Source organism: Octopus sinensis, linkage group LG5 (assembly GCF_006345805.1).
Source record: "Octopus sinensis linkage group LG5, ASM634580v1, whole genome shotgun sequence".
Classification (NCBI taxonomy): Eukaryota; Metazoa; Mollusca; class Cephalopoda; order Octopoda; family Octopodidae; genus Octopus; species Octopus sinensis.
This window is the reverse complement of record NC_043001.1, coordinates 36,680,344-36,697,024: the sequence shown is the minus strand read 5'-3', so window position 1 is coordinate 36,697,024 and position 16,681 is coordinate 36,680,344.

The following is a 16,681-nucleotide window of genomic DNA, read 5'->3' as shown; positions in this document are numbered from 1 at the left end:
TAATGTTTACTAATCCTTTATGACAGGCAATCCTTTATTCTGCAATAATATTAAGAAAGGATATTGAGATTTGAGGGCACTTGTCACCAAACTACTATATAACATCCCTGCTGGCTAAAGTAACATGTAATAGCTTTGTAATAATCATTTAAAGACCCCAAAATACAGTAAGTAGTATGTAAGGGCTAAAAACAGAAACAATGAAGATTAAAATACACAGATAAACAAATCCGCCAGAACTTATAAATTTGCCCAAAATTCAGAAATAATTAATTCTTGGAACCACAAACTCTTTCCGTAGAATAATTTTATTTTAAGGTATACTAGCCATCTCAATATGGCTAACCACTAATGGTGGGTGTTACTGTAGCTTGTAGCCCCAGGAGAACATCGTCTCCAGCTGGCTTTAGGCACACTTTCTGTGCTCTTATGGTATTTGCAAAGGGAGGTCATCTCTCCCTCGTCAACCTAAGTGATACGCACGGACTGCAGTTTCTAGGTATTTGCCTATCTTCTGGGGCTACAAGCTACAGTAACACCCACCCTTAGTGGTTAGCCATATTGAGATGGCTAGTATACCTTACATTGTCATGCAGTTACTGTTTACATCTCGTCCAGAGATCTATTATTGCTTGCAATTTTATTTTAATATACTGGAAAAATACACAACGAAAACAACACAATGCCAGAAATCTCGGTTCAGAAATCACGCAATAAAATTGAAACCATCGCCGCTGAATCGTAAGATAGTGAGGTAGGTTAAAAATTAGATACTCAAAACACATCTGGGCATCCCATCAACAGACGGTGGTAATGGTAGTGGAGTTAGTACACTTTTTTCTTCGATAAATGTTTACAAAATTATTCTTTTTGTGTCTTACAACTGTAAGTGTTTAAGAATGCATATATTTTCCTTGTTTTCTTTTTCTTTTTAAATCTGTTCATTATTTTTTTTCTTTCTTGAAAATAATTTTGGGGGCGTGTTTGTTTTAGTTCTTGAAGCTATCACCAGCGCCAATGTGGAGAGCACCTGCTTTTGATATATCTATGGCGGCCTTTTTGTAACGCTTGTAAATGTTGTAAATATTTGTCCAAGATATATAAACAGCTAAAAATGTCTAAAGATAAACTTCTGACGTAGATTTTTAAGGTAAAGCTTCAAACAATCAGAAAGAATTCTGAGAGTAAAATGGAACAAAAAAATTTTATACTGAGGCAATCCTGTTAAGAACCATTTTTTCATAGTGAACTAATATAAATATACATTGGCTTCAACATGCAGCTGCAGTTGCAACAACAATAATAATAAATACTTCAACTTATGGGTCAAGGCTACTAATATTAGAGGGAGGGGTATAGGCGATTATATCATTTTCAGCACTTCAATGCTATCTTATTTTATTGATTCCGGAAGGATAGAAAACAAAATTGAATTAGCAGTATTTACTGTGTTGTTTCCGTTGTGTATTTTTCAGGATATTAAAATAAAATTATTCCACGGAAAGAGTATGTGGTGCCAAAAACTAATTATTTCTGAATTTTGGACAAATTTATACGTTCTCACCTCCTTCTCCTTTTGGGGGAATTTGTATCCAGAATGTAAAGACGAACGAAATGCTACTAAACGATTCTGCCAGCCCATCGCCCTAAGTTCCGGAAGAAACCTTGCAAACAATTTTGCCTGGCTCTCTAACAATTCTGCAAGCACGTCACTTTAATAATAATAAGGGTGATAATTAATTATTTCTATGTGGCATAGAGATACTTTAGAACAAATGTCACTGATAGACTTTGTACTCGCCTCTGATCTTTTAATTCTGTGCTGAACGTTCGTGTAAAGAGAGAGGCAAAGCTATCAATTGGTTACCACCTTGTTATCAGCATCTTGAGACTATTAACAGCAGGGAGAACTCACAACACTGGTAAGTCGAGTGCGACTTACAAGATAAAGAAGGAAGCCTTGGCAGATGATCAGGTCAGAAACAAATCTGAGGACACTATTATTCAGACAAAACTACTGGAAAGTGTTTTTTTCAGAAAATTCTTCTTCAGCTGTACAGTGCTGCAGACAATAGTGGCTTGGTGTTACGCTACTTTAACCAGGATGTTAAAAATGCCATTGGAGAAAGAAAGGAAGCTTACAAAGCATGGCTTGGAAAAGAAGTCTTCTCTTTTGCGCACTGAGGCGCAGAAAGTTGCAGTAACGAAAGTAAAATGGTATAAGGCTATGTCATAGGAGGGCTTTCGGATTAAACTGAACTCTGACTTTAGATTAAGCAATAAAGTATTATGGCAGGCCATCCATTGACTTCGTAACCAGAATCCCTCTTCCTCTGTCCTGGGTATGCTTGATTTGTCCCCAAAGAATCTTTACCTTGAAACTTTTTTCAAAGTGTGCTATATCACCTGATATAGTGAACCTTTCAAAAACTTGCGTCATTTATTTCCGCCATATCTGTTGCTTAGGCTTTGTATATTTGTATGGATGGGGATGGAAGCACTCCGTCGGTTACGACGATGAGGGTTCCGGTTGATCCGACCAACGGAACAGCCTGCTCGTGAAATTAACGTGTAAGTGGCTGAGCACTTCACAGACACGTGCACCCTTAACGTAGTTCTCGGGGATATTCAGCGTGACACAGAGAGTGACAAGGCCGGCCCCTTGAAATACAGGTACAACAGAATCAGGAAGAAAGAGTGAGAGAAAGTTGTGGTGAAAGAGTACAGCAGGGATCACCACCATCCCCTGCCGGAGCCTCGTGGAGCTTTAGGTGTTTTCGCTCAATAAACACTCACAACGCCCAGTCTGGGAATCGAAACCGCGATCCTACAACCGCGAGTCCGCTGCCCTAACCACTGGGCCATTGCGCCTCCACTATATTTGTATAGACCTCATTGACTCAATGTCCTTCTAAGCAATGTCCTTCTAAGCAACAAGGAAAGTGCAAAGGCATTTATTAATATCTTTATTGTTGTTGTTGATGCTTTTGTTGTTGTGCTTTACTTCCGTTCAGTCAGGGAGGGAATGGCCACACCGATGACCCTTTTAAGTCTTATGAGCCTCTGAAACTGTTGGGAGAAAAGGTGAAACATTTTTTCCGAAACCAGTGAGCTGTCAAGGATGCTTGCAACGCATTGCATCCATTAAAGTCACCCTAGGCTCAAAAGATAGAGTTAGACCGGACGACGAATTAAGTTAAGTTAAGTTAATTTTTTGGCTCAAGAAGCAAAAAGCACGGCCATATCCTTTAGTTTTGTTAGTTGTTGTCGTCCCTGCTTTTGTTATTTGACTATTTTCTGTAGATTTTGTTCTACTTCGTTTCAGACGAAAAAAAAAAAAATAATAATAATCTTTGCCCCTGGTATGAAAAACGAGAAAAATACCGACAAATACTAAAGACAAAGTAGATGATATAGAAACGAGTGCGTGAAAAAAAAACTAACTAAAATAATACAATTCCCAACAATCTTTAATCGCCATAATTGTTCATGGTGACAGGGCTTAATGAGATAGGATAAGATTAATTGAAAGTTGTCAGATGAGATAAATGATAAATATATTTCATGACAGTCAGAAAAGAGGTGTGTTTTCTTTTCACCGATATCATTATTAATATGGTGTCTGTACAGTGTTACTTTCCATTACATTAATAAAGTTAAATGTAATTCTATAATTCTATAAACGTACTGGTTTATTAAAATACAACCAGTGATCAAAGTAGCTTCTGTGTAGTCGTTTGACCTGCTAAAGTTAGTAGAGTATTGTTTTCGTAAATCACTCGCTGCCGCCGTTAAACATCGAATGACTATGAAGTGTTACGTTTCATTACTATAATAGAGTTAAATATAATACATTTTTCTACAAACATTCCAGTTTATTAAAATGCCTTCAGCCAACAATTTTGCTTCCATGTTGTCATTCGGTCTAATGTACTGATCAGCCGGTTTTCTTTTCCATAAACCAAACGTTCCTATTTTTAAACAAAGAATGGACTCCTTAGGTATAATATATTTGGGAAACCAATGATGAGGTCCTTTATCTTTTAATAGATTCAATCATTTGTTTGCGACCATCAAGGGCACCACATTGAAGGGTTTTAGTCGAACAAATCGACCCCAGGACTATTCTTTTAAACCTGGTACTATTCTATTGGTCTTTTGCCGAACCGTTAAGTTACGGGGATGTAAACATACCAGCACCGGTTGTCAAGCGGTGATGGAGGACAAACACGCATACATACATACATATATACATACATACACATATGTAAATATTATTATTTCTAAATCTCTCTAAAGGAGACTACGGCAGCAGTACTGGGTATTAATATTTATTGCCAAGCCAACATGGCAGTCCACAAAAATAGGACGAATGCTGCCGTTGATTAACTCCAAGAGGCCATCACCTCTAGCTAGCTTTGTGACACACAAATCTGTGTCGATTAGCTTCTTTTGGAGTTAACCAACGGCAGCATTCGTCCTATTTTTGTGGACTGCCATGTTGGCTTGGCAATAACTATTAATACCCAGTACTGCTGTCGTAGTCTCCTTTAGAGAGATTTATAAATAATATTATTTCTATTTTTGAAAACCAGTGGATGTGTTCCACTGAATATAGGTAAATAAACCTTCGAACAGACAGTCAACAGCAACGCCACATTAATAAAGAGCAAATGCCCTGAAAATAGTCTGTGGATGTCTGAACCAGCATGGCGATCGAAGGTTGTAATGGACACAAGTTTGTGCGCCACATAGCTAGCCAGAGGCGATGGCCTCTTGGAGCGAATCAATGGCAGCATTTGTCCTATTTTTCTGGACTGCCATGTTAGCTTGGCGATAACTACATACATACATACATACATACATACATACATACATACATACATACATACATACATACGTACGTACGTACGTACGTACATACATACATACATACATACATACATACATACATACATACACACACACACACACCACACACACACACACACATATATATATATATATATATATATATATATATATATATATATATATATATGGCGCGTTTCTTTCAGTTTCTCTCTACCAAGTCCATTCACAAGGAATTGCTCGGCCCGAGGCTACAGTAGAAGACGCTTTCCCAAAGTGTCTCGCATTGGGACGGAACCTGGAACGATATGACTGGGAAGCGAGATTCTTACCACACAGCCACGCCTGCGAAATGTTCATGATAGAAATATATCACATCATAAGATTGGAGATAAACAACGATTAGATGACAACAAGAGCAAGCAATGGGTAAAGATCCCCTGCCAGTGGAGAGTACCAGCACTATAAAATTGGATAGGGGCTATTTTATCGTGCAGAACGGAGTTCAAATCGTTCATGGAACTTGAAAAACGACTTCGCGTAAGAGAACACCAATAGTATCGAACTTTCCCGCTATTGGAGGAGGAATCTTGAATAATAACCAACATATAATAGTATCTACGCAAAAGCCAAATTCATGTTACATTTATCTCTCGAGTCTCTTATACGATGTTATTTTCTGTTTAAACACTATTATGAACACGGCTGTGTTACCTTATGAATTACCCCAAGAAAAAGGTAGTAGTCAATATCATTACTAAAAGGAAAGAATAAAAGTTATATGATGTTACATGGGATCTATCTATCTATCTATCCATAAGGTGTCGAAGTGATCGCAGAGCAACGTGAGATGAAGTGTTTTGCTCAAGAATATAACACACAACTTGGTCGGGGAGTTGAAACCACGGTGTCGCGAATCATAATCATGAGTGGAGTGGAGTGGAACAGCCTAACCACTAGGCCATCCACCACAATATATATATATATATATATATATATATCGAGAAATACGTAAAACCAGAACCCCCTCTGTTTGTCGGGTATGTTCTGCGTCTGCGCAATGATCTGAAAAGTTAGAGAAAGTAAATCAGTAGAGTCGCACATGCTTCTATTGATATGTACTTCTAGAATAACAGGTTGCTTACTGAAGAATCTGACCTGAGCAGATAAATTATATTTAATGCTGAAAAAGACGAAACTGCAGTATAAGATGAACCGAGTTTGTAAACGTTTTTAATTTTCATTTCACTGAATTTATCCAACTTTTGTGTATCTAGTACTCACTTCTTCTTTTAGAAGCCTTTTAATGTACTTATATATGAATAACATATAGCCTATGGCTAAAATGTCTTTTGTGCTAGATCACCGGCGATAATAATTTATTTTATCGCCTTTTGACTATGTTTACGTATATATATATATAATATATATATATATATATATATATATATATATATATATATATATAATATATATATATATATTATATATATACACGCACACACACTCATCACCAAAAAGTGAGTCAAACGTATTTTTGTAAATTTGGCATGTTAAAATGTTGTATACACCGCAATGAAAATATACGCATAAAATTCTGTCATACTTCCTCTACACGCTGGCAATTTTTTAAAAGTAAAGCCTACATTGCAAAGTTACACATTGAGTTTTATTAAGAAAAACGAAACGCCGAAGATATTCAAATTTTCATCTATTATTCATAAGTGTCAAATTCTCAGGTAAAAACAGAAAATATAAAAATTATACACATAGAAAGTTGATGACTGTTGTTTTGAGTTGCTCTTTATAAGAAAACTTTTGGAAAATGCATGTAAAATGTCACGAAGTGGATTTTATATTTCTTTTCAATGAAAGTCTAAAAGAAGTTTCTCTTAATGTTTCAATAAAAAGTTACGTATAAATAGCTCTAATTACAGATTAAATCAGATATTTTTTTTTGTGCTAGATGATATCTGGGAAGGCATATCTAATGTAAAGAAAATAAGCATGATATAAGCTCAAAATAATCCTATGAAGTGACTGTTTTCATTGCAAAATTTTGGCTTTTTTTTTTCCTCTAAAGATATCAAAAATTTTTCTTTTATGCTAATTTTGGCTATTACTATCAAATTATTAGTGTTTGTGAATCAGCCACAACATTCTTCGATATCCACAAGCTACCGCAGAAGGAAATTCCTATCTTTTTCTACCTTTCATAAGAAATTAGGTCTTCGCTTCCAGAAAACTGTTTATATTACAAGAAAGAACGCATTTGTTAGGTCTGGAATTACACAAGTAGACATGACAGAGTAAAATTCTTAGTTCTTTAAGAAAGGAGGAAAAGCTGGCAGCAACTGCGAAGACTAAGCTTATCAGAATCACTATTTGAAGGAAAATGAGAAGATGTTGCTTTTGTATCTAATACATATGGAGGAAGCTTCTGCTGACCATGAGAATCACTAAGAGTTGAATCACATGTCTGCAATTACGTCATCTGAAATGATTAATCAAGATTGGTGCTCAATATTGCTGCCATAGACAGCTTCCTTCGCAGAATTGACGAGAGATTTCATTCTGCGAGTATTTCCATGACTGTGGAGCTTGAAGGAGATGGAATCATGTTATGGTGCATGTCTTTATATGCTGATGATGGCGAACTTATAACGTATGAGCAGTCTGTTAGAGCCTTGGAATGCATGAAACTGATAGGCATTTTTGGCATGTAATGATGGAAACAGGTTGCCTATCGTGGAGGCACATGGCCTAGTTGTTAGAGCAGCGGACTCGCGGTCGAGGGATCGCGGGTTCGAATCTTAGACCGGGCGATGTGTGTGTTTATGAGCGAAAACACCTAATCTCCACGTGGCTCCGGTAGAAGGTATTGGCGAATCTATACGCCAAGAAACCAAGAAACCGGGAAACCGGCCCTTATGAGCCAGGCATGGCTCGAGAAGGAACAAACAAACAGGTTGCTTATGGTGTGTAAATCAAAGATATTACATTTATTTACACGTTGCTCTTAATCCGTTTCGATATTTACTATCACCGTCTGAGCCTTCAGAGCCTTTGTTGCACTCAATTACTCAGTTCAATCTCATTCCTTTGTCTCATGTATAACATTAGTAGAGTCTACTTTGTTGGATGCATTTGGGCTAAGTCTACAGTTTGATAACAACTTCCATATATTTTCTGTTTCACTGCACTTTTTGAAATTTTAAAATTAAGTGAAAAGTTTCTAATTTTGTGTATTGATGTAATTTTTCACGCTGAATCTCATGGACTAATTCACTTCTTCCAGATTTCTTTAAAAAAAAGGGTCAAAGCTTTAAACTTTGATAATTTTTAACCAATCAGAAAATAGGATTTGGAAGCTGTCATTTTGTACCTGACTGCAATCGTAAAACGACAAAACAATGATGTCAACATTGCGGCGATAGCACGTGTTTTAAGTATTTAATAAGCGAGTAATGATGACAAAACCAGTAAGCAACACATATTTTGTACTTTTAGGCATTCAAGAGCTTGGTATTGAGAATGTAAAGTAAAATATCCAAAAACAGCCACAAATGGGTACAGTAGAAAACACTGCGTAGAATATCAGTTTGTAAACACGTGTGGTGTTTCGTAAACAAGAGTGGTAACGCTTGGCTTGTTACTATGGAAACAGACACCCATATCTGTGGTTTTCGATTGGCTAAAATTACTCAAAATTTGTAAAGTTTAAAAAGCTATTAACTGTTTATTTATTGATTTATGACAAAAATGAATTTCCTGTCAATAATTAGCATACAAAACTACATCAGTACACCAAATTTCAAATGTATTGTAGCAAAACTGAAGAAATTGAAAAATGGCAACGAAACAGAAAAGGTCCCTAACTTCCTTTCTTCTTGCCACAAATCTCGGGGACCCTATAAAGAATTATGGAGACAGCTTTTAAGCATCTTTAAACGACTTTTATAAAATCACTGTATTGTAAGCTTTGAGGCCAAGTTCCTGAGCTCCATGAGGCTGCTTAGTTCATTCTACAGCAATATTTGAATTATATTTTCTTCCTTTATCATGTATCACTAGTTTAGAACGTATTGTTAAAAGTTGTGAGCAGCGCCCTTTCTCCTCTGATTATACTATAATATCAAGTTCTGTTATTTTATAAAACGAAAGAACATCAACCTTCATCTTCGTGTGATTTGAACTCAAATCAGTTGCAGTGATACAACAAGATTTAGATTCTATGGTGAATTCTGATTGGCAATCTTACTGTCTTGGCATTTTGTGTTTGTTTCATCGTTTGGTGTGAAAAATAATGAAATGAGAGGAAGAAAGAAGATGAAGCGTAAATGAAAGTAATAAGAATGGCACAAAGATAAGACAATAACAAGCAAAAAAATGAAAAAAAGAAAGAGAATTAATGAATAAAACTAGAAAGAACTGAGTCTGTACGAATAAATAAGGTAAGAAGAGGCAGACGATAGAACGAAAGAAAAGGATGAAAAATAATAAAACAAAAAAAAAACACATAAGATTGATGAAAGAGGCGAAAGAATGATAAAAGAAACTGTATATGGGGAAAAGAAAAAATAATAATGAATGAAGGAAAAATTAAATGAAACGAATGATGAAAGAGAGAAAGAGAGTGGAAAGAAGAATAAATAAATAAAAGTTGCCGAAGAAATGAAAAAGGAAAAAAGAAAAATAATGAAGGAAAGAGGAAAATGCAAATAATTGGATTTTCTATGAACAACAATAGAAACAATAACAATTGTAATAACAACATCTACAGTGTCAATAATAAGGACGATGTTGACAACAACAACAACAACAACAAGAAGAACAACAACGGCAGCAAAAGTAACAACAACAACAACAAACATTGCGACAAAATTACGTCAGCTATAAAATGTACAATGTCGTTATGAATTGAAAAGAAATGCGGAAAAAACAGAATATTTGGTAAGAAAACCAACACCAACAGCAACAACAACATACAAAATAAAATAAAAAGAGACACATCCACCAAGAACAACAAATAACACTAAAGGCGGCAACAGCGTCACCCATTATAAACAATAGTGCACCTCGTGTGCACGTCTTTCAGCAATGCGCACACACATGCATACACGCGCTGCGCATACAAACACACATGATATATATATATATATATATATAGACGTACAAAAACACCCGCACGAATATAAAGATACATGCAACGTATACACATGCGTGGCATCTTGTTTGTGGTCGCGGAGTATTTTATGACTGTTTATAGCCGTCAACTTACCGTTTAATTAGACTTCCGATGAAATGTCGTCTTTAACGAAATACCAGGAATTGTCGTCATAAGATGCAGAAAGTTATCATAAAATGTCACACATGTCAACTACTGCTGCTGCTGCTGCTGCTGCTGCTGCCACAACAACAACTACTACTACTACTACTACTACTACTACTACTAACTACTACTACTACCACTACCACCACCACTACTACTACTACTGCTACCACCACCACCACCACCACCACCACCACCACCACCACCACCACCACCACTACTACTACTACTACTACTTTCTGCTATAAGCAAAAAGCCAGAAATTTTGAGGATAGGGATCTGGTCGAGTACATCTATCCCAATGCAAGACTTGTGCATATTTTATCAACTGACAATAATAATGATAATGATGATGATGATAATAATACGCCCTGATGCGGTACAAGGCAGTAAGCTCTCGTGGCTTCTGATCTTAACTGATCGGTGTTTCTTTCGGTGTTTCGTTCAAAATCCTTAAAAACCCTTATTCAGAGACCTTTTGAGCGGGATGGTCCACTCAACCTGAAGAAAGTTCTAACTGGGCCCCACCTTCAAGGTTATGTGCTGCTTATCTAGATATGGTTGTGATGCATGTGACTGGTGTACCCTTATCAGACGGGTAGTCATGGTGGATGTATTGGGCTTCCTATATTTGTATAACAGTGTCACTTTGATGGTATGCGCGGCTCTCTCACTCAATAACAATAATGATAATAATAATAATAATAATATAATAATAATAATAATAATAATAATAATAAATGCCCTGATGCAGTACCAGACAGTGGCTCTCATGGCTTCTGATCTTAACTGATTGGAAGTGTTATCATGTACATTGTTTTGTCTTGGTATAAAAGATGGGCTACAGCAAATATTCTGCTCAATACCACAGATTTGCTTGTCAGTTGTTTGACCATAACCTGTTGAACATGTCCCTTAGTGGCTGGCGTATGTGCATCACGCGCAGAAGGAGTAAGGGAGTATCATAGCCATGTGTTGAAAGGAATTCTTAGAGGTTTGGATAATTCACCTTTGGAAACATGGGTAGTTCGTTCAACATCTTCAAACAATCCTTATTCAGGGTCCTACTCGATCAGAAGAAAATTCTAACTGGGCCCCACTTGCAAGGTCATGTGCTATTTATCTTGATATGAGATCACTATGTCGCGCACATATGGTTGTGATGCACGTGCCTGGTGTACCCTTATCAGACGGGTAGGTATGATGGGTATACTGGGCTTCGTATATTTTACCCCAGTGTCACTTTGCTGGCATGCACTGCTCTCTCACTCAGTAATAATAATAATGATAATAATAATAACAATAATAATAATAACGGAAGTGCAAAAAATCGTATTAACTGGAACGGCTCATGTACTGAGAAGAGCAGTATCGCTGTGAAAATAACATCCATCCATGAATTTATTTATTTATTAATTTTTAAATACATATTTTGTCTGTGAATTTGCGCGTGTAATTTGGGAATGCATACAATGCCCTTCTCTGCCCTAGGTGTATGGAAAACACTCGGCGAGAAACGGAAGAAAATTTGAAGAAGAAGGAAAAAACATAATAATAATAATAATAATAATAATATAATAATAATTATTATTATTATTATTATTATACTTGCGATCACAATATAGCGGCGAAAGAATTTGACAAGATCAGTAAATATAAAGACTTGCTAATAGAAATTGAAAAAAAAAGGCGACTACAGTACCAGTGATTGTAGAAATCTCTAGGGATGTTAAAAAAATGTACTGAAACCTATTTGAAAATGATACCAGGCTTACCATCCCTACAAGAAGTGCAAAAAATCGTGTTAACTGGAACGACTCATGTACTGAGAAGAGCATTATTGCTGTGAAAACAACATTCATCCATGAATTTATTAATTAATTTTTTTAAATAGGTGTTTTACCTGTGAATTTGCGCGTGTGATCTGGGAATGCATACAAGGTACTTCTCTGCCCTAGGTGTACGGAAAATACTCGGCGAGAAATGGAAGAAAATTTGAAAAAAAAAGGAAAAAAAATAATATAATAATGATAATAATACTTTATTGGCTCCAAGATCCACAGAAAACATTTATAATAATACAAATGCAACGAACACTGGGGACTTACATAAATACATGTAAACAGCAAATAAATTAGCAAGAAAATTCTAACAACAAAATTCCCTAAAGGATCTCACAGATCCCGAGTCACCCTACTCACCAGGAGCACTATGGCAAATTGCTCCCCTACACCCTTAATTTCCAGCCAATAAGCTCATGTTTAGAATAGATTCATCCACTCAAACAATTTTCGTAATATTCATTCACCTTTTTACATGTTTACTGAGAGACAGCACTTCCCTCTCCACTCTGACATGGTCTTAATAGTTGAGCTAGTAAAGGACAAGGTGGGTTTAGCTGTAAAGGAAAATATCTGTTTTCAATCACTACACAACTTCTTTTGCGGTCACTACACAAGTAAACTGCCGTATACAAAGGAACACTGCCTACCCTTCCCGGTCAAAAGAAGGCGTTGGAGACAGTTTTCCTGAAGGAGTCAGCCGATAGCTGAATCCGTTCTACAGGTGACAACATTTGCTCGATATAACTTCACAAGTCAGCAATACTCAACCACTGGATGAGCGCATGCAGTACGAGTCCGTAGTTCAGCGGGCACTTCGGATAGATGTGGCTAACGGCACTACCACACTTGGAGCCTTCTTCAGTAGCACAGCGAAACCACGAATTTCTCGAAAATTTCTATGGGCTCCGACTCTAAAGACCTCAGGAAAAGACCAGCTGATTGATTTCATTGCTCTCCGAGTTTCTCTGAGGATTTCCTTGCTCCCTGCTCCTACCCACCATTAATCCTATATTAACCGCCATAATGGAAAACCACTGACTGCATTGCCTATAGCAGAGGGTTGTGAGCGCTTGGCGTGAGTTAAGGTGCCTGGCGCCTTGCATCAAGCTACGCTTAGTCCCGGGATATAGCTCTATGAAAGAAACGAATTGTGCAAAAGAGCGTCTAAGAAAGGGCGACCACACCTGCTCACCGTCAAGGAAACGCCGAAAGTATCGTAACCTCAGCGTATATCTGACCATTAGGTAGAACATTCCCAGTCCTCTACACGGCAGATGTTGACAGCAAATAGACCGTCTAACCAGCAGAATGTGTTCCCTTCACAAAAAGCAGAAAGCAACAGCTCCATTCTGGTCAACCGTAGAGCAGGGTAAGACACGACGGTTAGTTGACAGTAGATGAGTTGGTACAACGTAAGCATTCATCGCTTCTACCCAAACCTTCAGAGATTGTGTTCTCTCAGCCCACTTCTGGATGAGACTAGCCAACCTGCTCTTTCTCTCTTCCCAGTTGGCGTCCACCTGGAGATCTGGACAAAACCAAACCTCAGTAATTTAAGCGGTTCGTCTATCCAGCGTCCTACGATGTTGCTGGATGTTGTGGACCTGCATCTTCAGACACTGAACTGGACCAACGACTTCTAGTTAATTTTTTGCTCCTGTTACAGCTCATTTTCCCCTGTGAGTAGTGTCACTTTAATATGTCCGGTGTCCGTCACTATTACGATAACGTTGTCTGCATACGCAAATTCGGATCATACGCTTCCTAGTTCTCGTGGGATATCCTTTGAAGCCTTCAACTTCTGTGGTAGTGGTTCTAGGGTTGCTTTTCTTGTTGCTTCAACTGTTGATGTTGCTGCGGTTGTTTTTGTCTGTGCTGTCTTCATTCTTGTAGCTAGTGCAGCCACTGTTGTTGGCGCCACTGATATTCTCTCTGCTGATAGTTGTGGAGACATTTTAACTGTCACTTACTGATATTGATGTGGGAAAAAGATCTTGGAACCATACGTATTGCTACAATTGTGATATCTAGATATTTCTAATTTTCCCGAAAACCAGCAAATGCTGCCCACTTGAGTTCAGTATGCCGTCAGAGATCCTTGATTTTAACATAAATTTCTCACGTCTACTGGAGACGGTTGACTACTAGGCCAAGATCTCCTTGCCAACCTTAAATGCCAAGAACATTCCTAAGTATCTTAGAAGTCCCTAATAATACTGTTTTCTGGAGCTGCACTAAACTAGGTTTTACGCCTAGTTCCTCTATCCATTGGCTCAGATCTTTAATGATAGTTCCTAATGCACCCATAACTACGGGGATACATTTTACTCGCATTACCCACCTGGTAATTTGTTATTTTCTCTATACCTCTCATATTAACTTTTTCATCATTTGGAATTCAATTACCTGACAATTTCTATATCTACTACTACTAAATAAGGCCTTCTAGCTGTCGGTCAGAATGTTAAAATCCCAAGCTTCTATTTTGTATTAACATCAGCGATTCTGAGGTGGATCCAAATATAACGCATTAGTACATCTGGAATCAACTCAGAAGCAGAGAGGGTCACTATAGTAGCTGAAAATCAGTGTTTGTCCACAAGTGGTTAATAAGCGAATATACTTTAAAATGGCGGTGATTCTTCCTGTCACTTTTGTGGTACAACCAAAGAAACAATTAACAAACTTATAACTAGCAGTTCTATATTAACCTCAACTGAGTATACTAATAACCATGTTAAATCTCACCAGTATTTGCACTGGATCATATGTGGTCAGTTATAACATTCATAAAAAAACTAATTGGAATTTAAATCTGCTAATACTAGTACAAGTGGAGGCGCGTGGCTTAGTGGTTAGGGAGTCAGCATCATGATCGTAAGATTGTGGCTTCGATTCCTGGACCTGGCGACGCGTTGTGTTCTTGAGCAAAACACTTCATTTCACGATGTTCCAGTCCACTCAGCTGGCAAAAATGAGTAACGCTGCGATGGACTGGCGTCCCGTCCAGCTGGGATACACATATGCCATTGAAACCGGGAAACCGGGCCCATGAGCCTGGCTAAGCTTTAAAAGGGCGCATTTATTTATTTAATATAGTACAAACTAAACCCCACACTATTCTTTTTGGATTTTAGTATTTAGACTGATCAAGCTATTGAAACCAATAAGCAAAAAATAGTTCCGATTTCAAATCACAATCGATGTTGAATTAATATTTCAACATTTGGGGGTCCTATAAAGCGTTACAGCAAAATACGAGTTTATTTTAACGGCAGTTCCCCTCCCTAAAGTGGTTGGCCATGTAACTGTGTTACGAATTATATTATTTACTACTGATAGGTTTAAAGTGTTTCAATTTCAAATATGAACTGAACTTCAAATGAAAGAATCATAAATGGTTTTTTTTTTTACATAGTTTTATAGTTTTCTTTATACAGTATTATTGATTGGTCTTGTTTATCGAATATCGATACGCGTCAGAACATGAATGCTAATCGATAAATGCTCTTTAATTCAATTTAATGTCTGCGGATTCTTTCAATTTACGAACATATCTCAATTTCATAAAATCCGATATACTAACCCCAACAAGTTTAAATGAAGTGGAAAAAAAAAACAAAAAAACTACACAAAACGAAGAGCTTCTAATCGATATTATTATTCCCACCCGCACATTTAGTCATTTTCCCATACCAAACACCTGGCTAACCGATAATAAAAACAGCGTTGCCATCGAGCCTGTACCCAACAAAAAAGCAAAAGGAAGCTAACAACTAAACCAGCAACCAGTCAGTCAGTCAGCCAGACGTCCATGTACCGAAAGAACGACTCATCCGTCTAATGATAATTCATCCGTGTCATCATGGGTGATTTACATGATACGAGACACAGCAACAATTATCTAGTTGAAGATAATACGACCAATCTCTCTCTCTCTCTCTCTCTCTCTCCCCCTCTCTCTCTCTCTCTCTCTCTATCTATCTATCTATCTATCTATCTATCTATCTATCTAACCGTCTGTCTGCCTATGTCTATAACACTTAGGTTTATATGTAGATGTAAACTAGATCCCATACAATAACACACCGACAATTTATTTCCGCAGTACCCATAGATATCCCACCACACAAACACACAAAGGATATATATATATATATATATTATATATATATATATATATATATATATATGTAGAGAGAGAGAGAGAGAGAGAAAAAAAGAGATACATATATACGTACATACATATATATATATATATATATATATATATACATGCATATATACATATGTGTGTGTATATGTATTTATGCGTATGTATATGTATATATGTATCTATTACATATCACTCAAAATATGTACGCATGTATGTGTGTATATGAACCGAGCGAGCAACAAAGAGAGAGAGAGAGAGAGAGGAGAGAGAGAGAGAGAGAGAGAGAGAAAGAGAGAAAGAGAGATATAGAAAAAGATAGACAGAGAAAGAGCGAGAATGTGTATGTGTGTGTATGTATGGAAAGATGGGAGGGAAAGAGATGTAAATTCTCATTAAATAAACTGAAAGTTCTCAACAGAAGCCGCTGTTGAAACTAATTCCGAAGCAGCGGCTCTGTAGTGTGATTTACGCAATGAGAGATAAGTGTCCTCTGCTTTC